At 37.0% G+C, this 26907-nt stretch overlaps 1 long non-coding RNA gene and 2 pseudogenes across 1 annotated transcript in view; 2 read left to right on the forward strand and 1 right to left on the reverse strand.

Annotated features, from left to right (window-relative positions):
* LOC136281022 (uncharacterized) overlaps positions 1-26907 on the forward strand; it is a 214887-nt pseudogene that overhangs the window by 173465 nt on the left and 14515 nt on the right.
* The window catches only part of LOC131786467 (uncharacterized), a 30645-nt gene continuing 10749 nt past the window's right edge, over positions 7012-26907 (reverse strand). The window contains exons 2-4 of the long non-coding RNA XR_010717541.1: positions 9774-9835; positions 8924-9015; positions 7012-8429 (exon numbers count right to left, since the gene is read on the reverse strand). This is a non-coding gene — a long non-coding RNA (uncharacterized lncRNA). The remainder of the gene's footprint in view (positions 8430-8923; positions 9016-9773; positions 9836-26907) is intronic.
* LOC131794128 (uncharacterized) lies at positions 11617-17598 on the forward strand (annotated as a pseudogene).

Raw genomic sequence — 26907 nt, forward strand, 5'->3', positions numbered from 1 at the left:
AGATCTTCGTCTTTAGCACTGCGGTATATACCTTGCGCAACGCAAATTTAACGTGAGGATAATTAAAATTAACATGGTCGAAGGTACTAACGAGTCTTTTTTAGCTCGCAAACTCAGCGAACTTAAATTTTCAAACTCCTCTGGACCCTGTGCGTGTATTCACTTGCTTTTGGTTTCCATAGTTAGGTCATTCACACTACAACATGTTTACACGCGCAAAGGAACAAGCAAACGCTTCGTAGTCGTTCATTATCAAGTTTCAAAATGCAATTAGTCATTCTTACGAGATGGTAAGGTGCAACACGTCGAGAACTAAAGGTTTCCACCGGTTGGACAGCGGAAAATTAAGCTTTCTTGTGCCCGTTTTACAAAGAAAGTTTGACTCGCCATTTTTTAGTGAGCAATGGAATCAGATAGCCGCTCGCATTAATGCAAAATGTAGAGGAAAGAGAAGGACTCTTATTCACAGACTTGAGAAAACTTGTTTTGAAAACACAAAGATGGCACAATTGGTCTATCATTTCACACAAAAAATTATGGGTCAGTGAATTGAACAGAGTTAGTCATTGTTCAACAAAACTGCCTTCTAAATTATTTTAAATGTGGCTAATCTTAGCATATAAACTTTACTTATTATGGGGAGCCTAAAGGGGGCATAAAACGCAGACTAGAAGATCATCTATCTGCCCAGAATAATGCATTATCAAACAGGTTGCGTGACGACAGTCAAAGAAATAGGAATAAAAGGAATAAAGTTTGGTAAATAGACTGTCAGTTAATAAAAAAAAGTATATTAGATATTTAATGATTTTGTTCACTCCTTCAGTTTTTACAGTAACTTTATAACAATGCTTTTGTGTTTTAAATCTGGAAGCTCAGTAGATTCTGTCATATCGATCATTGTTAAAACTGTCTTTGTTTTGATGCTACTTTTCGACATGGGAAAAGTATGTCGGACAAAAATATTCACCAAAACCTAATTAATTCTTTTCCAGCTTCAGTAATGATAGAGGATTAAGTTTAGATGATAAAACAAAGGATTATGTTGACAGAAATACCGAAGGTCGAGTAAATTCGTTACATGAGGTCACACAACTCGGGTAATATTCATAGTGAAAATCTGCGTATTTGAGCGGTCAAAATAAAAAAATTATTTCTTGAAAACTAAAACATATTTCCACAAAAAAACCTACACCACAATCATTAGGACATACTGGGCTACCAAACAGGAAAGTAGGAGTGAAAGCAAATTTTGGGTGACTTGTCGCTGTTTGTCTGATGCACGTTGACATTAGCTCTTAATTTTCTTTAAATTGAGCTGCCGAGTTTAAGCACCGAAACATTTGCAAACCAGATGCGTTCCTAGGCTGTCGATAGAATATTTGCGGCGAAAAAGAAAAAACAAAAGGCCAACATCGTTTTTTTCCTTCATTGTTCTAGCAACGTTCGGACCAAATCTCGTGGATTCCGTCAATTCTATATTTGAACGGCAGAGAGCTTTTTCTGTGTTTATATATTCTCATCTAAACACGAAGGGAAGCTGGGAGAATCCAAGAAGGTTATGCAAACGTTAGACACAATTAAGGCTTTGCATAGAAAGTTAGTTAATTTAGAAAGTATCCAAAAAATTATTGCCTATTCACGTTACTTGTTTATTTTCTGTAACGAACTTATCCAAGATTTAGAATCAAGCGCGAGCGGACGAACTCCCTTTTCCTAGCATGGAAGATGTAACCCTCCAGTGGCTACCCAACCTTCCTCCCCGCCCCTTCCTTCCACCCTAATGCTCGAAGGCTAATTAGTCTTAGAACTAATGGCCTGAGTGGATACATCATAAATTTTGTCTGATTGATGACTAAAAAGCTTAGCCTTAGCTACTGATATTTTTTAAAACAATGATACACTTTGTGACTTTGGTGAATATGTCTGATCATTGCAATGTTGTAACTGTCACAATTATCCCTGTAAGTCTTTCGTTGTCCCTGCTCATCGTCCCTGTACATTGCCTGCATGATTAAAATTAGAAAGAATAGCCTTCACTGTTGACTTACAGCCTTCCTAGGTCGATATTGTTCATAAATATGTCTTTTGGCAAATTCTCCAACTGGTTGTTGTCCAAGTACCTGTCGACAAATGACGATAGTTAGTCTTCAGCCGCATTACTGATATAAACGTATTATCATTATCATAAATATCTTCAAGTGACAAGAAATGTTTTTGGTAAGAGCCCATGTTGCTCATAGTACAGCAACGTATTTATATTATCAGGTAAATCTGTCAACTCCATTAATTAGTTTCGCTTATCAGGCGCAAATGTCTTTTAAGACATCCATCCGTAAGTAACACGTTCGTCAATCTATTATTTTCCACAGGAAAGATTTCAATGTCGGCATGGGAAACAATATGATATTCGAGTTTCTTAAATGGGCTTTTCCTTACCATTATAAAATAAGGTGAAAACACAAACAATAGTTTATGCAAAGAGCATTTGAAATAGCTTAGACAATTTTCGTGATTTTGCCCTTTTTGTGATTGAATTCGAAAAGTTCAATCAGAAGTTCCCTGTGATGTATGTAGCGAACGATTTTTCCTGAACCGAGCGATTTGATAAAATATCCTTGTTCAACTGTTGGTTCGACCTTATCAAAAGCGAAGCCAGATCGAAAAGCTGCGGACAGACAGGCCCACTGATTTGGCTCAAATTTTGCATATAAACTTGGTTTTGATCATGAAAGAGATATTTTAAGATTGAAATCTATTTTTGTAAAAAATTGCGGCTCAAGGCCATTTGGAGACCCTCAAGAACATGAAAACGAGGCTGGTTAAGAGAAACTTTACAATGTCTGGGCTTCCTTTGCTTTCTCATTTTTGTGTCTTTTTTATTATTATCATTATTATTTCTATCATAAAACAAGTGTACAATTCTTCCTCTTTGGTTCGAATAGTAAATTTCGTAGGAAAAAAAAAATTAAGTGGTTGAACGCGCTATTCAATTTACTCAGTTTTAGTTGTTTTAATATTCCTGAAAAATACCGTACTGTACATATGTCGAGTTAGAACAATTTGTTAGTTTCTAAAACGACAGCTGTGAGAGATTATTTGCTACAGTGAGTTCAGAGCAGGGAAACTTCAACGCGCTGCCACATCTCCCAGTAGAATATGCTGATTAGGTTTCTGGAGATTTAAGTTGCAGTCTCTCTAGAAGCGGGCCAGTGCATTTCGGCTGAAAAAAATTTGATCTCTTTTAAACTATTCCCACGAATCAGTCTTAGTCTAAAAGTATATGAAGCAACCTTGATTTTCCGAAATGATGAAAACTAAATTTTTCCCGTGCGAAAATCGGTCTGCGCTCGAAGGCCTATTTTTGATGGTCAAAAATGGCTCGTTTTTTCACAAAATCTTTGTTTGAAGAACTTAAGGGTTCGCATATGTAGATCGATCATTTATAAGAACAAATCACGTAATTTTTCATTTTTCAATGGTTTTTAACTGGAGAGCGTAAATAAGGCATAAAATAAGGCATAAAACGCGGACTAGAAAATCATTTATCCGACCAAAATAATGCATTTACAAACAGGTTAGGTGACGGCAGTGAAAGGAATAAAGTTTGGAAAATAGACTGTCAGTTAATAAAAAAAAAAGTATATTAGATATTTAATTATTTTGTTCACTCCTTCACAAAAAGGAAAAAAAAAGTGGCGTTCTCGTTGTGAGAGGGAATCGAACCCCAGTAAGCCTATTTAGAGAGCGCAAGCGTTACCGCTGCACCACACGGAATGATCGCTAAAACATTTCCTAACAAATTTTTCTTTAACGATCTATTTAGCGCACAAATTTTCCTAAACCGATGCATGTTTCAAATGAAAAAAATGGTAAATTCTTTAACTCGTTGTTGTTCAACTGCCTATCAAAAATAAATGAATGTATTTTGAATTACATGGTATACAACAAAAACGTTCAGAGAATAAGAGTGCTCTAAAAAAAGTTATTATTTCTGTTCTCATGCTCTGATAGAAAGGCCTAAAATAAACTCACAATTATTGCAAAATAATCTGTATATGGAGATGTCACATTTTTCCTTTTTTTTTTTTTTTAACTTTTTGTCCCTTCGTCCAAACGAGAATATTTAGAGGAAAATTGAAACACAAACCTGAGTACTGAACCACATAGAATATTCTTGACTTGTTAATGAGGCTATTTAAGGAAGAGGAAAAGGTTCAAAGGGCGAAATTCTACCCCAGAATAGTTCCGTTAACAAATTTCTTTTCAAATGTTTCTTTGATAATCTATTTCGCGAACAAATTTTCCTGAACTAATGCATGTTTCAAAGGACATTTCATAGTCCAAGTGTTAATGCAGCTGCAGCCATGCGGCCACTCTAGATATATTGTTATATTATCTCACTGGTCAGTCGAATATACTTCCAGTACGTTTCGATGGTAGGGTAAGGCTAAAACCAAGGGAAAAATTAAACATGTTCTAGCTCCGCAAATCATTGAAAGTTGGGCACACCACGATCCTTTGTCGCGCTCGACTATGTATTCTTTCCTTTCAGACAGGTTTTTTGTCTTTCGGTTCTGGATTTGCATTGGATTTTATCCAAGCCATTTGTTTCCTTTCTTCTCATTTCACGTGAAAGTCTTGTTTAAGCGGTCAACTTCAATTTGTTGGGGAAAATCACCAATGCAAAACCGTTTATAACGGAATTCAGAAAAAAGTTTTTGTTAAAAGTTTTGTATGAGGCTACTTTCATATTCTATTTCATAATACATCTTACACTTTTCTAAACATAAACCTTTCTTTACATTCTTTACATTTATAACCTCAAAATCTCTCTAAAAAGAAACAATCTCTTTGATTCAATGCTGTACACACTTATCATCTACTGAATATTCCTGCCGGCCCTAACAAATTTGAAAAATATATTACACCCAAAAGGCTTAAAAAAGGACACAATGAAAACAACCTTAATTTAAGCGCTGAATATAATGGATATCAGCAGGGAGAAAAGTTTTCTCCCAATGGCCGGTTTTGTTTCCTATTACAAATCATTACCAGGATTTCTATTTTATGATCGCTAACAAATTTCTGGGTGCCGTTGGTTTAATTCAAATGCACCTCATCGAGCGCGACAGTAATTTAGGAAGTTCCGTGTTCTGCTTCAGATATATGTTCCCTCGTGGAATATTATTTCTCAAGAAATGAGGCTTCCTCACAGGTCTCATGTTGCTTGTATCCCTGTATCCACTTTATTAGAAATATAGCCAGCAGTAGTTAAATTACGGTTAGAGAGTCCCGGATATCTCTATAAAAACTTTACAAATTCGTAGGAGTCAGTGAGTCATATATTAAGGTCTTTACCAGTGGTACTTTGCTGCTACTGAGCTTGAGGTAAGATGATTCAGAGACGCTCGAATATTGGATCTGGATTTAGGAAGGATTGGTTGATGGGATTAGTACCCCCTCCTGGCCTCTCAAACAATTTGTTCGGATTAATCAAGTTTGTAAATTTATGGCATACTGTAATACTGATTCATAGACGCTTGGAGATAAATTAAAGGTGCATGACACATTTCTAAACCTCACATTCAGTTGTTGCGCTCAGTTCAAGTGCTTTGACTGCTTATTCAAACTAGGCTCTCGTGTTTTAATCAAATAAAAGGTGTCACTGGGCTGATTGTTTTTCTTTTTTTCTATTTCTTTTTTTTTCTTGTTTTGTTTTGTTTTGTTTTTTCATCCCTTCATTCAAAGGATAATAATCAGAAGAAAACTGAAACACAGACCTAAGCAACGAATTGCACGGATATTCTTGACCTGATAATTAGGCTAGTTAAGAAAGAGGGAAGGGTCTAAGGGGGAAATTCCATCCTCGAATGATTCCTTTAACAAATTTGTTTACTTTTTTTTTTCTTTGTGGACAATCTATCACGGAACGAATTTTCCGAAACCAATGCATGTCTTAAAGGACATTTCTAAGTCCAAGTGTTAATGCCGCTTTATTAGGATAGGACGCGACAGCACCCAAGCATTGAAATGCCTACTTTCAAGGTTGGATTCTGTTTAATATATTTGCCTCTCTTTTGTGTCGGCCTCATGTATTTTTTTAAACTTTAAAGACCGTATGCCCGTAAGTTTGTTTTTAACAATCTCAACTTTTGTACTAACAATAACGTGCACTAATAACCACCAGCGCTACATTCAAAAATACAAACGGTTTAAAAATTTATCGGCGGTGTGACGGTAGCGGCGTGATTCGTAATTTCGTTCGTCGCTACATACGTGCATTGCATGAGGCTACCGAGTTTGTCGAATGTGATATATTATTACGACCATTATAAAACCACCAACACAATGTGAACGAGACTTGTGAAAATCATAATTCCCCGCGAACTTAACTAAAAGCAGGGAATTAGACAGGAGTACCGAACGCTACGTTTAGCCTTTCGTAAATACTATGAGTATGTTTCGGTAGTAGCTAATACCAACACTGTGTGAAATAAGGCGTATCGCGAAGCTGAAATCACACGATATGAACCCGTATTCTTCGAGAATACGGACATACCCGGACGTACCGCGTTCCAAGACATGCGATGTGTCCACCGAGTGTGAGGAACTGTATTCGTTCCAATTCGGACTTAACCCGTGGCAAGGAAAATCCGATGTCAGGATAGGTCATTGCGGCGTGTGGAGACCCCGAAATTTCCTTATACTTTCAGACTTGCCGCAAATAATGGCGTACCGTATACGAGCGCGCGGTCTGTAAAATTGTGCCTTTCTAAAAATTGTCTTTTCCACGGTGAGAACAGTTTCAATAAGTATTCTTGTCCCGAAATTCCACGGTACTAGACGAATCGGTCGGTATTCTAGAAGCCAAAATTTCACGGTACATGAAGAATAGATTCGTATTCTAGATTTTGATATTCCACGGTAAGAGAAATTTCACTCGGCATTCTTGATCCACACTACATACTATCAGGTGTTCTTGGAAAAAGCAACGAATTCTCCCGAAAATTCTGCACCCTCTTACTAGTGTATTTTTCTCAGAACGTTTACTCTAAAACAATAAATTATTTAATATCTAATAAATAATCCTCAAAATGGCCAATTTACAGAATCTATTTCATCATGTGATGACTAACAAATAAGTCTAACCTTATGCACAAAAAGGGAAAAAATTTTAGATTGTGTGTAATAATTAAATATACTAAGCTAAAAGTGCTTAATGCTTAACATGGATGAAAGCAACATTTTCCATATTTACATAAATCATTACACCACGACAATTATTTCAGTATGATAAAAAGACAATTATCCATCAGTCGGATATGAAGACAAGAATAACAATAAGAAGTGTCTATACTCTAATATTAGAGAGTAGTAAAATTTTATCAAAAACTACAATAAATTCTAAGCAAGTCACACCATGTTAACAACTTAGTGGCCCCTGGTTATTTACTGAGCTGGAAAGTGCCTTTTTAAAGCCAATTCTTAAACATAAAAGTTGTTTGAAGAGCACAATAATTCAAGAGGCTTGTTTGAAATCATTCCAATAAAATTAACTGTGGCATATCCAAAACTGTAGCATTCTTTACAAAGGTCTTCAGTACATCTGATACTACTTCAACAATAAATGGAGTTGATCACTGCAAAATTCTATATTATTTAAGGATTCTTCCCACAGATTTTTGAACTGTTTGCAATACCTGGCAGATTATGTTCCAATCAAGATGAGAAAGAGAGTGAGAAAGTGGCATCATTTGTTAATTTTTCAGTTTGTGAAACCAGCTAATGCAATATGAAAAAAAAACATTTCGTGAGTTGGGGTTAAAAAGGAACCATTCACCCTAATACTTATAAACCACCTTGCCATTCTGTCAAATGAACTGACTTAAAAACAGAAGGAAAATATACAAGTTATGTAAATAAAGAACACTTAGGCATTAATTTAGTCCCACAGTGACTGTAGCCGTCTGTTTGGCCTCCTTCAGATTGTGACAGGGCTGGTGTTGAACATATGCAAGGGTTCCCCATCGCTTTCATCACCACTGCAATGTTGTGGGGACTGTGGGGAGGGAGGAATCCTATTTTGAGAAGGACACTTCTCAGGGCTCTGTCTATCACCAGGAAGGAGTGCCAATGCAGGTGAGGAAGTTGGTGGACTGCGTGTGGATGGCTCTCCCTCTACTCTTTTATTTTGTGGATGTGAGCTTGAGGAGGCAGATGGCTGGTTGTCAATTTTCTCCTGAAGTCTCTTTAAGAGAGGAGATAGCTGTGGACTACGCTACGGTGGTGACCTCACAACCCACACATCCTCTTGATGAAATTTGCATCAATTTGTTGCAGAGCAGTCTTGTCTGCTTTATTTCTTCTGTCAGGTGGATTGTCGAGGTATTGTTGTCTTTTTGTTTCATAATATCTTGACACAACACCTGGTACATAAAAATAGTATTAGGTAAATTGCTTATTTTTTATTTATTACCCAAATTCATGAAAAAGTCTTTGATAGGAATCTTGACCTAACATTGAAAGCTATTTTTCTCAAATTTATCCTTTCGTTCTCTCAAGTAAATGGCAACCTTACATCAACATTCGATGAGAAAGTCAGGTTAGGTCATTTTCAAATTCAACCTTTTAAATTGTTTGGTTATGCATCAAATGTGTCTCTTCAAAGTTAAGTTTCATTCAACAGGAACAATAGGAGTCTTCTACTAAAGGCAGGCACAAGACAGGTTATGCACCTCAAAAAGCTATGTTTTAGGGTACTCTAGACAACAAACTTTCAGATGAAATAAACAAAAGTTTAAAAAATTTCTTACAAGTTGACCACATTTTGTTGGACCAGAAAAGTAAAATTGCATGCACACTCTAGTAGCACAGTTATGTATGTACTTTAAAGAGAAAATCATATGAACACATCACTTACACTTGATAGTTGACTTTTCATAGCCATTGTTTTCCTTTTCCAGTTCCTTACAAAGAAATCCTTGAACAGCATTGTTGTGGGCACTATCAATGCTACAAAGGAATGTTATAGTAGTAATGCTTTGTTAGAAAGGTGCATCAAGATGAACAAAATTAAATATAGGTTTAAGTTATTGACCAAGCTTGTTTGGAAGGTGATAAAATTTTTGTGTGTTTATGAACTGAGACTTTGTCAAGATCTGTGAAGACGTAAAAAGTAAACAAGGCCAATTGCTCAGCATCTTGACTAAAATAAGATATTCACATGGCCAACAAAGTTTGCTTGCAGGAAAATGCTTGAGGGAAAATCACAGACAAATAAAATCCTGTCTTCCCCATTTGCCAGCCAATTGCAAAAAATCAGGGGACTTTGCAGAGAGCCGGAAACAAGACACTTCAAGTTGTTTTAAATGAAAGAAAAGACCACAATACACAAGAACACAGGCTTCTCCATCTCCTCGCGGTTTGCTTGGATCAAAATGGCGGACTATTAAGCATTGTGTAAAATCTTTTTTTGTCTTGTGAAAGTATTGCTTTTCGGTCACAAGTAAGCAAAGCTTTAATTTGTCCTGCAAATTTTAATGTGGCTTCTTGTTTTGAAATGTGCCACCCCTCTAGGAGGGACAATCTCTTAACTTTGGTTGTCCTTTGTCCCCACCTAGAAAGGGAAATTAAGTTCTTTGACTACACCCTTTGCAAAGTCCCTCCCTTAACCAAGGTTCCCCCCTCCAGGAGATGGCTGATGATAGGTGCATTTCCAAAACATTCCACAGGCGAACTCTTAATATCCTGAATAGATATCTTTTACTCACCCTTCATTTCCACAAAACTAAAGTTCAACTTCTTGTTTGTTGTGCAACAAGTGCACATCACCCTTAAATTCAAACAAAATTAATTATAAGAACATTAACGTTTCTTATAAGAACAGTGTATGTGGAATCAAAGGTGAAAAGTGAAATAAGGGAGTTAAGTTCAAATTCTAATAATATCATGGGTAACAAATTATGCTTACAATTGTGTGGTTTAAAATTTCTAGCCAGAATACAAGATGTTTTATTTACAAAAACAAACAACTTAGGGACAAATAAAGAAATAAATGTTGAATCATTTGTCTCATGACATAGAGTCAGGCTATCAAAAGTTTGACAGCAATGTTTCTGACTGCTACACTGCTAGTCTTTGTCAGGCAGCAAGTTTGAATGTTTGCATGTCGCTATATGTAGTACTTTGGTGTTTTGTCATTGGTACGTTGTAGTACTCTGTCCTTGGTGAATTTCAATCCTCATTATTATTCCTACTAGCAGATGTTATTCCCTCATAGGTCCGCTTTGTTACTGACCAGCTGTGATGCTTTTTAACTGTAGCCATCCACACTTCAGAAATTTTGATCCCACTCTCTCTATTGATGTTATTAGGGTAAAGTTTTGTGTGGATGGCTTCTTCATCAATAATGAGAGCAGAATTTAAATTCCTTAAGCATGGATGCCCTCAATCAAAAAGCATAACAGCTAGTCAGTAAAAAAGCTGACCTACGGGAGAACAACATCTGCTGGTTGGAATAATAATGAGGATCAAAATATCCCAATGATGGAGGGCCAAAATGTACCAATGACAAAACACCAAGGTGCTACATATAGCTGCAACACATAAACATTTGACTTCATCACCTGATGAAGAAGACTAGCAGTGTAGCTGTCGAAACACCCAATCAAACTTTTGATAGCCTGACTCTAAATCATGAGAAAAATGATTGAATGCTCATTTATCTATTTAACCTCAATGAACAATAACATCTTCTTTAACTTAAGGACATTTTTGTAAATTATTACAGAAAAAAACAATCTATACTGAACTATGTGCAGTAACCTTTTCCAGTAGCTTTAAAACTAAATTGCAGAAGTTGATTTTCAGGCACTATTGGCAAATGATGTCTGACATTCTCAAAACTTCATACACTGGAGCAATCTTTGAGGCCGCCCCCCGAGTATTTAATATTCTCGGCTTAGTTTCAAACAAGCCATATGACATGCGGTATTAACATCACAAAGAAGGGAATACTGTCCCACAAGCTTGAAATACTTCCCATAACAGAATCGAAGCTTAAAAGGAAACGCCTATTGCTACAGTGTTGGAACAAAAAATTGCACAAACCTTTAGTTGCTTTAGAACAGGCCCTCGGTGGATATTCTCCTTCTCGGTCGACTGAGGTTAGCGATCGAGCTTGTGTCGTACAGTCTGTAGTTCGGTCTTCACCTCAGCCTCTTCTTTACAAGCGTTTTCCAGTTCCACGCTCAAACTGTCTAGTTTGGCATTTTGCCGCTTTACTTTATCCCCTAGTTCTTTGATTGTGTCGAACAACTGTCGAATTTCTCGGTTTGAGACCAGCAGGTTCTCCCGATTTCTAATAGAATCTTCTCGTAAAGGTTCTGGATGGGATGGAACTGCGCTTGATTGGGCGCCGGTTGATGAGCTTGAGCCGAATGGTCGTCGACGCAAAGTGGTACTGGTATTACCACTCCGGAAGAAAGATGCAGCCACATCGATGTCAAAACTAAAACCGTCCAGCGAAGATTATGTGACGCGTCCACTGGTCGAGCGGGTCAGCATTAGATTCCATCCACCAAAACCACCTCGGTCGAGAGGGACTGAGATGGAATATTTAATGACTTGCAAAACATAACCGAAGATTCTCGGAAATCCGCGAGTGATGTAGCCGAACATCCAAAGCTGTAAATCCCATGATTCTTGCTTCACAAACAGAAACAGCATGGCTAGAATTTTAAAGCGCGAACCCTTGCTTGATGGTAGACATGCGGATAATTTAGGATACGTTAATTCTGTTGATGAGGCGCATAAGCTTATTGCGGAATTTGAAACAGGATTGACGACGAAGTTTTCTTTCTGTAAAGCTGACAAAGGTTTCGGGAACACTGGTGTGTATATATATGTATTGATATAGCTCTTTGGCATTACAAAGCTTTGCTATCGCTATTGTGCATTCTCACCACTTTATCTAGTTCAAGTCCTCTGGCATGGCTTGGATGATACCACAATTGTGGAATCATTCGGGTTATCTTAATGCTTACACCTCCTTCCTCGGACAGAAGTCACAAAATACTCTGGGAAGATGCATGAGATATTTAAGAGCAAAAATTCGTTTTTTACTGGTGTGCCTTTCCTAATTTAGTGAAGGAAAGTGTTCAATTGCCAGTACGGCATAGATAGAACAGCTGGAGAGAAAAGGAAACGAAAAGATGCAGAAGAAGTATTGTATATAATATTTTCTTTTTATCCTCAACCTTTGTGTTACTGTCAACTATGGCTTGCTAATTCTAAAGGTCAAATACACACATGAATGGGTCATATGACAATGATCTCAGAATACTTTTATGACAAACGTGATAACAGTTTATAAAGACTTAGGTAGAACTTGCACGCTTTAAACCTTCGCCAAAGACCGACTGGTAAGAGTGCTAAGACATATCTCCTGAACACAAACCAAAATTTTACAGCAAAGACAAGAGTCAAAGATCTCTGCTGGAACATCTGAGAGCATTACCAACAGTTTTTTAAATAGTAACTATCACCTGTAATATCAATTAAGCTCGGCTGTAACAGGTATTACGGGTTACAGCCCCTAATGACAATGCCACATCCACAGTACTTTTACAGCTCTGTCCAGGCTGTCTGTTATGGGCTGTGTTTATGTAATTGCATTCAAAACTTTGTTGGGGCAGGGCCAGGATTTTTCTGACTTTTTCCTATGTATCAACATAAGGTCCACCAATCAATTAAATGTACAGTATTTCAGTTCTCTGCGGAAAATGACATTCAGATCTGGAAAAACACAGTCTGTTGCTTTACAATGTTATATGTAAACAGCTTGATGCAAATTGACCTTTTTAATAATAATAATTTTATGTGTAAAATTTCTTTTAGTGAAATATTTTGATATTCAATTTATTCACAAGTGATGTAAATACATGCAGAATGACGTACATGTATACTGAACCTTGAGTACTATTTATTGCTATTGTTTCTGATGTACTGTTATTTAATTTCAGGAGGATGATGTAGAGAACAATACGCAGAGCTTTGGGTATTCTCATGAAATGGAAAACAGTGCAAAAAAAATGTGGTAAACAGAAGGAACCAGGAAGTGATTGCACAAAACTGAGACTTTGCTTTTATTCTTACTTCTGTGGCAGGCAATGTTCAAAATTGCAGACAGGGCTATTGTTTTACTCCTAAAGTTTTTCAAGCTGTTCTTATCTGGTATTGGGAAGATGATGCAAGCAGAAGTTCTTATTAACTTTGCCAAGATCATCCCAGAAACATTGTACATGATTCAAAAAAATCTTGGCCTTCAGAAGGACAATTTTATTAAAAATGTAGTTTGCCTTAAGTGTAAAACTCTATAATTTTGATGAATGTGTTTGCCAAAGGCCAAATGGTGAGGTTGTATCAGCAAAATGCAGTCATGTAAGTTATCCACGCCACCCACACCAAGCCCGAAGGAGGCCATGTGGTTCCGTTCTGATGAAAGTTATGAGGTTAAGAGCAGGAAAGACATTCTTGTATCCTAGGCAGGTTTACTGCTTTAAAAAGGTTACTGATTCATTACAAGACCTTATTAACAAGCCAAACTTCATGGAAAACTGTGAAAAGTGGAGAAATTGTTCCACTCAGCTGTCAAACAATGTTCTTGGAGACTGTTTTGGAGGAAGAGTTTGGAAAGAGTTTCAGTATGTGGATGGAGAGCCCTATCTTGCTATACCAATAACTTTGCTCTTATGTTGAACATTGACTGGCTTCAGTCCACTCTTCATGGTTCAAAATCCATTTGTGTCATTTACATGGTTGTAATGAACCTTCCAAAAAAGGAACGCTTCAAACCTGAAAATCTTATTGTAGTTGGAATAATTCCTGGGCCAAAGGATCCTAAGCATTATATCAATCCCTTCCTGCAGCCATTAGTAGATGACCTTATTGACTTGTGGGATGGAGTTATCTTAGACACAAACATTTCTGGAACTGGGGAGATGTTCTGAGCTGCTATCTTAGCTTTGTCAAGTGATATACCAGCAACTTCGAAATGTGGAGGTTTTATTGGCCATACTGCAAAGAAAGGTGAGTGCTCAAAGATGCACTATAACTAGAGTGTTTTATACAATTTTAATAATAACTCCTTGGTTATTTTTTTTTTTGTATTTGTGTACATGTATGTATACCTACCAACTCGCATGTCTTGGGAATCAAAAAACTTCGATCCCAAGTCAGCCCTCACCAGCTGACCAATTCCTCACACCTAGCAGAAAAGTTTGAGCTAATACATCCTCTGACTTTTAGAAGGGAAGTGCTAGAGAGGAGGTTGTGTTTTCATGTGTTAGGAAGTTTAGAATTGTTTGGGACTGCATTCGAAGTCTTTGGATTATCTCCACATATGATCAGGTTCTCTATCAAAAATCCTGGCACTTGTAGGATAAAAATCTCGCACCCTTGGCTCAAAAAAAGGTTGGCAGGTATATGTTTGTTCTGTGTGTAAATACATGCTTGTTGCACTGGCATCATTGTTTATATGGTGTTTTACTATATTTTCAGGATGCAGCAAATGCTTTAAAAAATTTCCAAGAGCATCATTTGGTGATAAACCTGATTTCTCAGAATTTGATAGAGAAAGCTGGGAACAGCAATCTAATGAAGACCATCGAGCATATGCAGAGAAAGTTTGCCAAGCTAAAACACCAAGTGATGCCCAAAAATTTGCCTCTTCAAGTGGAGCACATCACTCTGTCCTGTTCCAGCTTCCATACTATGATGCTATAAGATTTGCACTGATTGATCCCATGCATAACTTGCCTCTTGGGAGTGCCAAACATGTTCTTAAGACTTGGACTGAAATGGGAATTTTGAGTGAATCTGACTTGGAGAGAGAACAGAAACGTGTCAGTCTTGTTAAGCCACCATCTGAAGGATTTAAGGGATTCACTGGTGACCAGTGGAAGAACTGGGTATGTATTTACTCCTTTTTTGCTTTAAAGGGAGTAATACCCAGTGGACATTATGGAATGTGGACAGCATTTGTACATGCCTGTCAACTGCTTTGCAGAAAAGTTATCACCAAGGAGGATTGTATGGAAGCTGACCACAAGCTGATGCGATTTTGTGTAATGTTTAGAAGCCCTCTGCGGGAAGGAGAAGTGCACACCAAACATGCATCTTCATGGCCATTTTAAGGATTGCATACTTGATTATGGACCTGTTTTCTCTATTTGGTGCTTCTCATTTGAGAGGTACAATGGAATTATGGGAGATTACCATACAAACAATGTTAATATTGGTAGGTATTAAACTCTTCTCTAATTAATTTAAAAAAATGAAAATTAATTCTTTCAAACTGGTCTTTCCTTTCTTGACATTTTGATAGAATGCAGTCACGCCATATCCTTTGAAAAAAAAAATTATGTGAACACTCAAACCTCCATTTTCAAACATATATGTACATGTACACATGTTACATAAATATAAAAGTTTAAAGCAGACAGGCCATTAGGTCTGTGGCAACAAAGCACTTATACAGTGTAGTAGCAAAACTCATTAGCTTTTGACCAGACCTGAATGACCGACTGACCAAACGACTGACTGTCAAATTAAAAACAAATAATAATAAGTCCACCAAAATATCACATAACTTTTTATTATTATCAAAATTTTATGGTGGACTTTAATTTTAACCTTGCACCTGCCAGAGGCCTGATACCCTGTTTGTGGCATGTTGCTTTGTGTAAGCCTTTGCATAATGCCTAGATGTATCAGAATACATTATGAACCATATGTTAACTGGTTTTCATTTTATTATCCCTAGGAGTTCAAATTATATTTTCAGGAGGCATGGAAGAGTTCCAGCAACTTATGGATTGTGCAGGCAAGCAAAAGGGCACTTTACTAGAAGCAAGTGTCCGTGTCCAGCAGTTCTGCAACAGGGTTGAATCTGAAACTGGCAGTCCAGTGAATGTTAACCTTAGTAAAACTGAGACTCAAGTACCACTACCACCAATCAAAAGGGGATGCAATTGAAAGTGATGATGTGAGGAGACTACAGAAGACTTACGAGGCCATGTATGCTGGTGGTAGAATCATCCATGTTTCCAGCTTCTGTGATAAGTTCAAGCACCTTTTATACAAAGGATACCATTGTGCAGCAGACTCAGCTTGTAACCAACAGCCTTTGATGACTCTAGTAGACCTGCTATCATTAGGGGCTTTCTGCAACATGATGTGGTTATCAAAATGGAGAATGGAAAATCTCAAAAGATCACCCACCTTCTAGCATTAGTTGAATGGTATGCTAGGCATCCTCAGTGTAACAGGTATTCAAAACCTGTAGAGATTTGGGCGAATCATTTCGAGTCAGTTATTCCAGAACATGCCTTTTATGTGCCAGTGGGAAGATTCCAGTCTAGCTGTGTCTTTTAAATATCAAGTTCCACTTCTGCGCCATCAGAAAAAGTTCATGAAATAATACCATTACCAAACTCAGTTAGAGTCTAGCATTATGGAGCTTTAATTTATGGAAAGGAAAACAGATTGCAGAAAGTGGATTTGGTGTTGGTACTTTCTCAATTAACATCTGTACATGATTGAGTCTCAAGATACATTTTCATTTCTAGATATTTACATTCTGAAACATTTTCCTAAGTTGGATCATGATAAGCTGAATTGGTTGACAACAGCAATTATTTTGGTTACAGACTGAAATAAATCAGTGATCACAACATGACATGTTAGATTAATAAGAATATTGTATTTAGATTTTTATGTACTGTCACAATTCGGTCAATTTGCAATTAATGTCATTTGATTATGCTATTGCCAAAAGTGGTTTATGGTAAGAGCATGCCCCCTGACCACTAACGCTGGATGGTCTGCAGCGCTCGATACTATCTTCTCATGCGTTCCCCTTAAAAATCTCACGCTACACCTGGAAGATGTCAACTTCTCGAAGAAATTGGAATAGTTTTACAATGTAATAACTAGGCGAACAATAACATACAATTATATCCACCAGCACTCAAAAATACAAACGTATTAACAATTCATCGGCGGTGTGACGGTACCGGCGTAATTCGTAATTTCGTTCTTTGGTCTATACGTGCATTGCACGAGGCCATAAGGTTTGTCGTATGTGATATATTATTACGACCCTATTTAAGCCACTATCACGATAACAACAAGGTTTTTGAATACCATAATTCCCCACGATGGATATTTAATTAGATTAGTTTGGCTTTCGTATTTGATTTCGCAATGGCATAATGCGTTTTGCCGCAGCTCGCAAGTTAAACCCGGGTTTTAGATGCTTTTACATTTAGTTTTCGCGTCTTTGTGACTTTTGTTACCTTTGTTACTCAAAATTTATGGAAATTCCGTTCCCTGTCCGCGATTTCAACCTTCACTTGATAGTTTTTGGCAAGTTTAACCACTCTAAACACTTTCTGTAAAATTTAACGACGACTCCATGGAAGCACCTCATTGTTTAAAAGATTTTTTCACGTTCTCTCAACATCGCGAGTAGCTATACATGACGGTAAACCGATAAAAAAGTGTGCTTCATTGCTTAGCTATGCCGGAGCAACGCACGTGAGATTTGCACTTGTAATAGTTTCAGGCTAATAGGAGTTAAAATTAACTCTTTGTGCTATATCATCTCGATGTTTTCGTACATACTACGAGTACGTTCCGGTAATAGGGTAATAATAATAATAATAGAAGGGTTTATTAAAAGTATTCAAAAATAGCACCCCAGTGGTGAAATACATGTGAATTTACAAGTATACTTTAAATATTTAAAAAATACGAAAATCTTACATTTGACTTTAAAATTAAGAGTCTAAGGGGACTGGGAATTACAAGAGTCAGTAGTTATATACCAATGAAAAACGCTTAGGTTTGCTTGACTACAAGAACTGGGCGTTAGACGCCATTGTTGGAAAGAAAGATTTTTTAAATCTTTCGGTCCGGCATTTAAAGAGTGATACATGGTTTTTGTTGCGCAACTCATAAACGTGGCAATCGGCGCGCTTTGGTGGAATAAGGTGGTACAGCCGTGACCCAGGCACACAGATACCGTCCCAAACTTTCTTGCAGAGTTCGTCTCTTCTCACATTTAAGCGAGTGGAGTTTGCAGCCACAATGGCGTCTTTGTAGCTCAGCGCCGGAAATAATATACGCAGATATTTTTTAAGCCACTATCTGATATGGGTATGGCGAAAACCAAGGAAAAAAAACTGTTCCAACTTCGCAAATCATTGAAGGTTGGGCAAACCATGACCCTTTGTCACGCACAAGACTATATTTTGTGTATTTTCAGACATGTTTCTGCCTATCTGGTACGGGATTTGCTTTGATTTTAACCGAAGACTTTGTTTCCTTTTTATCAGGTTTCGCGATGAGAAATTGACAAGATCGAATGTTCGAAATATATAAGATTCAAACGTGAATGTAGATAAAGTTAAAGTATAAAGCTGTTTGACGCGAAAACGTCGCAAGGGATTCCAAGCTTAAGGGAAAACATGACGCCTTGATAGTATAAAAAATTTTTTTGGGATGACAATTTTTGTTCTTGAGATTGTGTTTACGAGAGCACAGGGCAGTTGTGCTACATGCTATCTCACCGATTTCAATAAAACTTTGCCAGTTTAAAGGGTCTACCCCAAAACTCAAAAGACAAAGTAGTTTCTGTTTTGGTTTTTTTCCGGGAGGATATAGAGTATATGAAGCTTTCACTGCGATGGTATTTAACCAATTACTCTGGGAATCTGTACACTGTATTATTACATCCTTAGTTAATGTGTGACGTAAGTATCAGTCAATTTAATTTACGTCTTGTCAATTAACAGAGGCAAATAAACGACTGCGTTTTTAGACGTTTCGATTCATCCAAATATTTGACAAATTTGAGGTCAACTATCTCCCCTTGCCAGAAAGCTGTAACACTAATCTTAATTTCCTTTTATAATCCATCATCTCATCTCTGAAAACCATGAAAAAAATATTGGGAACTATCGCATTTTTCTCTTGGATGCCTTTTAAAATCTGCGACTGTGACAAGTATTTGACAAATACACCTGTCACGCAATTCTGGCTCTAGCCGGTCACTTGACTAAATGAACCTACATTTTTTAGCTCTTCATACAAGAGAATTGATCAAAGAAAGCTAAAAAATGTAAAAAACTTTCGAGATTTTTCGTAGGAATGGAAAATTTCACATTTAGAGAGATGCATGTAAGCGAAAAATCGATGGGAAAATCGTAGCTTTTTTTTCTTATGTACATATTTTCTTTTTATTAATTTGGAGATTTGCAAAAATCAGCAACTAAGGCTCTTTTACAGAACAAAACATTCATAAGTCTGTAATTTGATTAATTATTACCATTATTGCGCAGTTCACAATAAGGAAACTGTAACAGGAAAGGAGATTTTAAAGTCACATGTCGCGTGCTTGTTGACGTCCAAGCTCATGTGTCTAACAACTTGGTTTTTTTAGACCGCGGATGACGGGAAAATCGGCCCCCTCATTTGAAAGGAAATATCAGTAGCCCCATAAAATTCATTAACTACGCCATGTTTCTAGAAAATAAGACTGAAAAATGTTTTTCCACCTTCCACCATCAAAAAATTCCACGCAGAAATAGTATTTGTAGCGTGACTGCTTGACCTTTCATGAGTAGCAAAAATTTTTTTTTTTTTACAAGAAAACACTTCTAGAAAGTTCTTAATCTTTCTGTTATCTTATTTGCCTGTTTTTTACTGCAAATATCGTCTGCATTTGCTATTATTTTCACTGATTGCCCTGGCCTTTCCTGCGTGCACGTGCGAGCCAGTTGGTATACAGCACCCTTTCTAGTTTTTTTCGCGTGGTGTCGGGCCAAGGTGTGTAGGTCTGACTCGAAAGATATCTGCACATTGCAACACAGGTTCCTATGTTTTCTCCTTTTTCTTTATCTTTATTTTTATTCTCTTTCTTGCATATGTATGTTATTTTACTTCCCTCAGCGCGTTCCCTCAGATTTGGAAGTAGGCTATGAAAAGTCAATATTGACCAGAATGACCAGAACTGAAACCTTTTCTATGACTATTTATTTCAAAGAACCCCTGTTGTTTATAACTTTCTGAAGAGAATGTGTTTTTATTTGCTATTTATTTCCATTAGAACATGAAACTGGGTCCGATAAGTTTTTTTGTTTCGTGACTCCAAAAAACTGTGTTTGCGATAACATCAGCTGAGAAATAAAAAGCAATTCCGCCCGAGAAATTCGCAATTTCTACTGGTTCATTCTTAATAAATTTTACAAGTCATGCAATTAAACTCCGGCAACACTCGATCGAGAGAGATGTAGATTTACATGTAGTAATCAGCCTTCGGGTCACGCAACAGATGTTAGTTTTGCGGAGTTCTGCATGGAAATGTTCAATGGCGGTAAGTGACAACGACAACACTGTTTCAATTTTATTTTCGAGATAGTAGCATAGTTTTTAGTTTAATAGAGCTATTGATATTTGCTCTCAAGCGAGAGTGCACACTTTCTCGTCTGTAGAAGCCGAAGTTGTAGCACGCTGGAAATTGAAACAAATGTCAACCCACACGCAGCGTGTGACTTTAAAATCCCCTAAAATGAGCAATGATGATGACAAGCAATCAAATTATAGACTGATGAATGCTTTGTGCCGTGCAAAAGCCATATTTGCTGATTTTAGCAATCTCGCGCATAGTTTGTCTTAGTATAATTGAAGTGTTATTGATTTCCGTGATTTATCCTGTTGCTTCATGTTTCAATAATTTTTTCATTCTGTCATAAATAGTTATTGGGCTCCCGCCCCACTTTACCCCCGACTCTTTTGGCCATGCTCCCTTTAAAGGTCTTGAATTAACAACAAGAGACAAGAGATTTCTATTTCTTTTTCTCTTGTCTAAATAACCGGGATTTATATTATCCACACGCGAAGGAGCTCATTTCATCTTCTGACAATTTTTCATTAACAATCTACTTTGCAACAAAGCCTTGTTTCGTTATTTATTAATATTTTTCTCTAGACATGTCACCTGACCTAATAACTGAGTAATATCTTGTGATATCATCAAACTAATTTTCTCCAAATTCAATGTCTTCCGTCTAAGTCTCAAACGACAAAATCTTTGTGACTCTTGTTTTTATACCCACATCCGCTTTATTTCAACACAATATTTGTTAAAGCTGGTGCTTATGTGGTCTTGCACTTAAGTACTACGTTTACAATAACTTATAAGTTACTGAAATACTTAATACTGAGCGCTAAATACCGAGGTCATTAAAAATATAAAAAAATCGTCATTACTTAAATCACAAAGAATCAAACGCCGAAGTGTGTCAGCATTTTCCCATATTCTAATTCATTTTCTTTAAATTGAGCTGCCAAGCTGAAGCACCAAAAAAATAAATGAAAGTATTTGCGGCAAAAAAAGAAAAAAAAAGGGCTAATATCATTTTTTTATGCTTCATTGTTCTAGCAACATTCGAACCAAATTACTCGGATTCCGTCAATCAGTCTATATTTAAAAAGTAAAGAGCTTTTTTTGTGTTATTATATTCTTATCTTAACACGAGGCAAATCTTTGACGCATTTGAGGGTTTGTATCACTTCTTAAAGAATGTAAACAAAGAAAACTTCATTTCAATTCATTTCCCTCGTTTATTTTCCGTAACGAACTTATCCAAGATTTGGAATGAAGCGCGTGTGTACGAACTTCCTTCTCCTGGCATGGAAGATTTATTACCCTCGATCCAGTGGCTACCCAACCTTCCTCCCCGCCTCTTCCTTCCACCCTAATGCTCGGAGGCAAGTTAGGCTGAGAACTAATGAACTGGGTGGATACATCATAAAGTTTGTCTGATTGATGACTAACAAGCCTGGCCCTAGCTATTGATATTTTTTAAAACAATAATACACTTTGTGACTTTTGTGAATATGTCTGATCATTGCAATGTTGTAACTGTTACAATTATCCCCGTAATTTCTCCTCATCGTCTCTTTACATGGCCTGCATGATTAAAATTAGAAAGAATAGTCTACACTCTTCACTTACAGCACTCTTAGATTGGTATTGTTCATAAACATGTCTTTTGGCAAATTCTCCAACTGGTTGTTGCCCAAGTATCTGTCAATGAATGACGAAAGTTAGTACGTGTAACAAGTGTCTGGCCGTATTGCTGATATAAACGTATTATTATTACCATCAACATCTTTAAGTGGCTAGAAATGTTTTTGATAAGAACCCAGGTTGCTGATACTGCAACGTATTTATATTTTCAGGTAAATCTGTCAACTCCATTATTTAGTCATCATGCGTAGTTGTCTTTGAAGACATCCATAGATGACTTGGCCATTCGTCAATCTATAATTTTCAGCAGAAAGGATTTCAATGTCGTTATGGGAAACAACATGATGTTTGGGTTTCTTGAGCGGGTTCTTCCTTACAATATGAAATAAAGGGAGAACGCGTTTGAATTAGCTTAGACATTTTTCGTATTTTTTGGAATTTTTGAAATTTTTCTAATCGATCTCGCGAACGAGTTTCCGTGAGCCAAGCAATTTGTTAAAATTTCCATTTTCAAGTGTTCGGCAAGATAACGAGCTATTTCGTGGAACAAAACGATATTGAGGAATTTTTTTTTTTCATTGGAGGCATTGAAAACAACTGAACACTTTAAAATTCCTCTCTTCTCCCTGCCTCTCCTCTCATCACCCATTGTCGTAATACATAAGGCTTTACGATACAAACTGACATGTAGTGTAGACCACATCATAAGCCAAGCGATATTGATTTGTTGTATGGTGGGGGTAGGGTAGGTAAAGATACTAAAAGAAGTTCCAAAGTAAAAAACACTGAACTAATGATACAGAATGTCTGGAATAGACAGATCTTGGCAGGGTAGTATGAGGAAAATTCCCTGTGTTATGACTGTTTGACGCGCTGCCTAGTCTAGGTTTCCATACGAGAAACTTAAGTCTTTGAACGTGCACAGAGGTGGATTTTCATGATTTTTTTTTTCTCCTTCCAAATTGAAGTATTATTCAGTAGAAAGTCGTCGTTTACAAACTTTTTTTCGTGTTCTCTAAACATCCCAAGTGGTTTGTATACGACGGTAAATCGATAAAAAGGTATGGTTTATTGTTTAGCTTTTCGCCTCCCGGAGCAAAGAGAGACGCGAGATTTGCGCTTGTAATCGTTGCAGGGTAATACTAGTTAAAGTCATCTCCTTGTGCTGTCTTATGTCACTGATTTTCTATATACTACGAGTACGTTTCGGTAGTCGGGTAAGGTTAAAACCAAGGGGAAAACAAGTTCCAGTGGCTCCGCAATCATTGAAGGCAAATGTAGACAAACCTCAGTTGAAGTATAAAGCTGTTTTGACACGAAAATGTCGCACGGGAGTCGACGTTTAACGGAAACATGGCCAAAAGGCTTGGAAAAAGGACATAATGGCAACAACCCTACTTTAAGCGCTCGAAAATAATGGATATCAGCAGGGAGAAAAGCCCTGTCCCATTACCTGGTTTTGTTCCCTATCACAAATCATTATCAGGATTTTTATTTCATGATCGCCAACAAATTTCTAAGTGCCGTTAGTTTAAATGCACCTTATCGAGTATGACCGCAATTAAGTTTTGTGATCTGTTTTAAATATATTCCAGTATAGAATATCAGTTTTGGAGAAATGAGGTTTTTTCCCAGGTTTTATGTTGCCCGTATCACGCCTACATCCACTTTATTAGAAATATAACCAGTAGCGGTTAAATTGAATTACGGTTGTAGGGACCCGGATATCTGTATAAAAACTTTACAATTCCGCAGGAGCTCGCCCTACATTGAGGTGTTTACCAGAAGTATTTTGTTAGTCCATTAAGCTCGAGGTAAGATGATTCGGAGACGCTCGAAAGTTTCATTCGTGGCGGAGAAGGTGAGTTCTTTACCCTGTTTTAAACAGGAGCATGTTCCGCAACGTTTTGTTTCGCAAACTTTAACCTCCGGATTAGTGTCCTTTTGCTTGGAGAAATAGTTTGTTAGCATCTGTTAGCAAAGTTCTAAAAGTATTTTCAAAACCATTCTCACCTATCGAAGAGCCAAAAACAAAAAAAAGCGTTTTGAAAGTGAGCCATAGGTTCTTTCCTGTTTCGAAATGAACTACAAATTCTTGGAGAGGCATAAAAGCGAGAAAATCCTGTGAAAACAGCCCAGAAAATGGCAAGCAAAAGTTCAACCAAACAAGACAAAGAAGCGACAACAGAGGAAGTGCCAGGGTCGATAGTCATATATACGGAAGAAAAAATAAATATCTTTCAACGTTAAACTTTCAGTGCTTTTACTTGAGCCTCATTTCTTTCAGTTTTGCCACCAAAAAGGTAAAACGTGTAAATTATTTTCCTTCTCGAGCAAATGATTTGGAAAATTTGAACAAAGATGATTAAGATAGACGGCTTGTAAACTCAGTGAAATACATCTATTATCCTTGATATAGTATGAAGCTTGTTTAAAAGGTTGAAAACAAATGTAAAAACAAGCACAAGGTACAAATAAAGTCGTCGAAGATTCAACCGTGTATGACTGACCATGCTTCCTATTCGCTAACGCAATGACAGTTCGAATAGTTGACTTTGAAATGGCTTTCTGGGGCACGCGCCCAGGATAAAAACAAACAAGATTATAACTGTTTTCTTTTTTTCTTATTTTCATTCATTACCTTTCGAGGGAATTCCGCGTTAAATTACGCTTGAAAACCGATATCGCACGAATCGCGGAGCAAGTGCATTTTCCTTCGTATTTATTTACCTAAATTTTCCTACAAAAAAACGCAGGAAATGGCACTTCCGACACCCAAGATGTAAACATTTTCTGCCCTCAGACCCCTTAGTTTAGATCGTCTTCAGCGCTCGAAATTGTCTTCTCGTGGGTTCACCTTAAAAATCTCACGATTCAACTTCTCGAACAAATCGGATTAATTTTACAATGTGACAACTAGGCGAACAATAACGTGCAATAATACCCACCAGCACTACGCTTAAAAATACAAACTTATCAACAATTCATCAGCGGTGTGACGGTACCGGCGTAATTCGTAATTTCGTTTGTTGCTTCTTAAGTGCATTGCAGGAGGCCACAAGGTTTGTCGGATGTAATGTATTAGTACGACCCTTAGAAAGCACTGACAACGAGACTTTTAAATATCATAGTTTCCCCGCGGTGGATATTTAATTAGATAAACTAAAAGCAGGGAATTAGACAGGAGTACCGAACGTTACGTTTGGCTTTCGTATTTGATTTCTCAATGGCAAAATACGTTTTGCCGCAGCTTGCAAGTTAAACCCGGGTTTTAGATGCTTTTACATTTAGTTTTCGCGTCTTTGTGACTTTTGTTACCTTCGTTACTCAAAATTTATGGCAATTCCGTTTGCTGTCCGCGATTTCAACCTTCGCTTGATAGTTTTTGGCAAGTTTAAGCACTTTAAACACATTCTGTAAAATTTACAGAAACTTTCGAGATTTTTCGTAGGAATGGAAAATTTCACATTTAGAGAGATGCATTTAAGCGAAAAATCGATGGGAAAATCGTAGCTTTTTTTTCCTTATGTCGTTTATTACTTTGGAGATTTGCTAAAATCAGCAACTAAGGCTCTTGTACAGAACAAAAAAGTTCCAAGTTCATGTGTGTAACAGCTTCGTTTTTTTATTTAGACCGCGGATGACTGAGACCTGCGTTAAACATGACCGAGTGCTAGACAAGAGATTTATAATTCGGGATCACTTAATTTTAAATTCAGTTTTACAGCAAGATTGCTCCGCTTTTAGCTATTTTAGAGTCAAAGACCTTTAGACACTCTCGAATAGAGCTGTCCAAACTACCCGCCAAGAAAGGAAAAACTTGGTATGTTCTTGCCTCAAGAAAATTGTACCGACAAACTAAATGCATTTTCCTTTAGACATTTCTGAGAATCTTCACTCTAAGTTTAAAAAAAAAACCTTTCGAATGCAAGATCTGTGGCAATTCTTTTTGCTGTCCGCGATTTAAACTTTCACTTGATAATTTTGCCAAGTTTAAGTTTTCTAAACACTTTTGTAAATTTGAACGACAACTCCACGGCCATTTTAATACAAGCTGACACAACTTAAATAAATTTTGTGAAAGGAAAAGAGTGTAGCACGAGTAAACAAAATAAGTTAAAAAAAGAAACAATTTCTTTGGTCCAATGTTTTACACTCCTCTCATTCACTGAATATTCCTGCCACCCCTCACAAATTTTAAAATATTTTCCCCCAAAAGGTTTGGAAAAAAGGACACCTTGGAAGCAACCATAATTTAAGCGCTCGAAAATAATGGATATCAGCAGTGAGAAAAACTTTTTCTCTTTGCCTGGTTTTGTTTCCCCTCACAAATTATTATCAGAATTGTTATTTTATCACCGCTAACAAATTTCTGGGTGCAGTTGGTTTAGTTCAAATAAAGCTGATCGAGCGCAACCATAATTTAGGAAGTTTCTTGATCTGCTTAGATATATTCCAGCATGGAATATCATTTTTCAAGAAATGAGGTTTCCTCACAGGTCTCATATTGCCCGTATTCCTATATCTACTTTATTAGAAATATAACCAGCAGTGGTTAAATTCAATTACGGTTATAGAGACCTGGATATCTCTATAAAAAACTTTTCAAATCCGCAGGAGCTAGTGAGTCATCTACCACCGTGATATATTGAGGTGTTTACCAGTGGTATTTTGTTACTCCACTGAGCTTGAGGTAAGATGATTCAGAGACGCTCGAATGTTGGGTCTGGATTTAGAAAGAACTGGTCAATTGGATTAGTACTCCCTCCTGGCCTCTCAATCATTTTTTCAGATTAACATTTGTAACA

Source organism: Pocillopora verrucosa, chromosome 5 (genome assembly GCF_036669915.1).
Source record: "Pocillopora verrucosa isolate sample1 chromosome 5, ASM3666991v2, whole genome shotgun sequence".
In the NCBI taxonomy this organism is placed as follows: domain Eukaryota; kingdom Metazoa; phylum Cnidaria; class Anthozoa; order Scleractinia; family Pocilloporidae; genus Pocillopora; species Pocillopora verrucosa.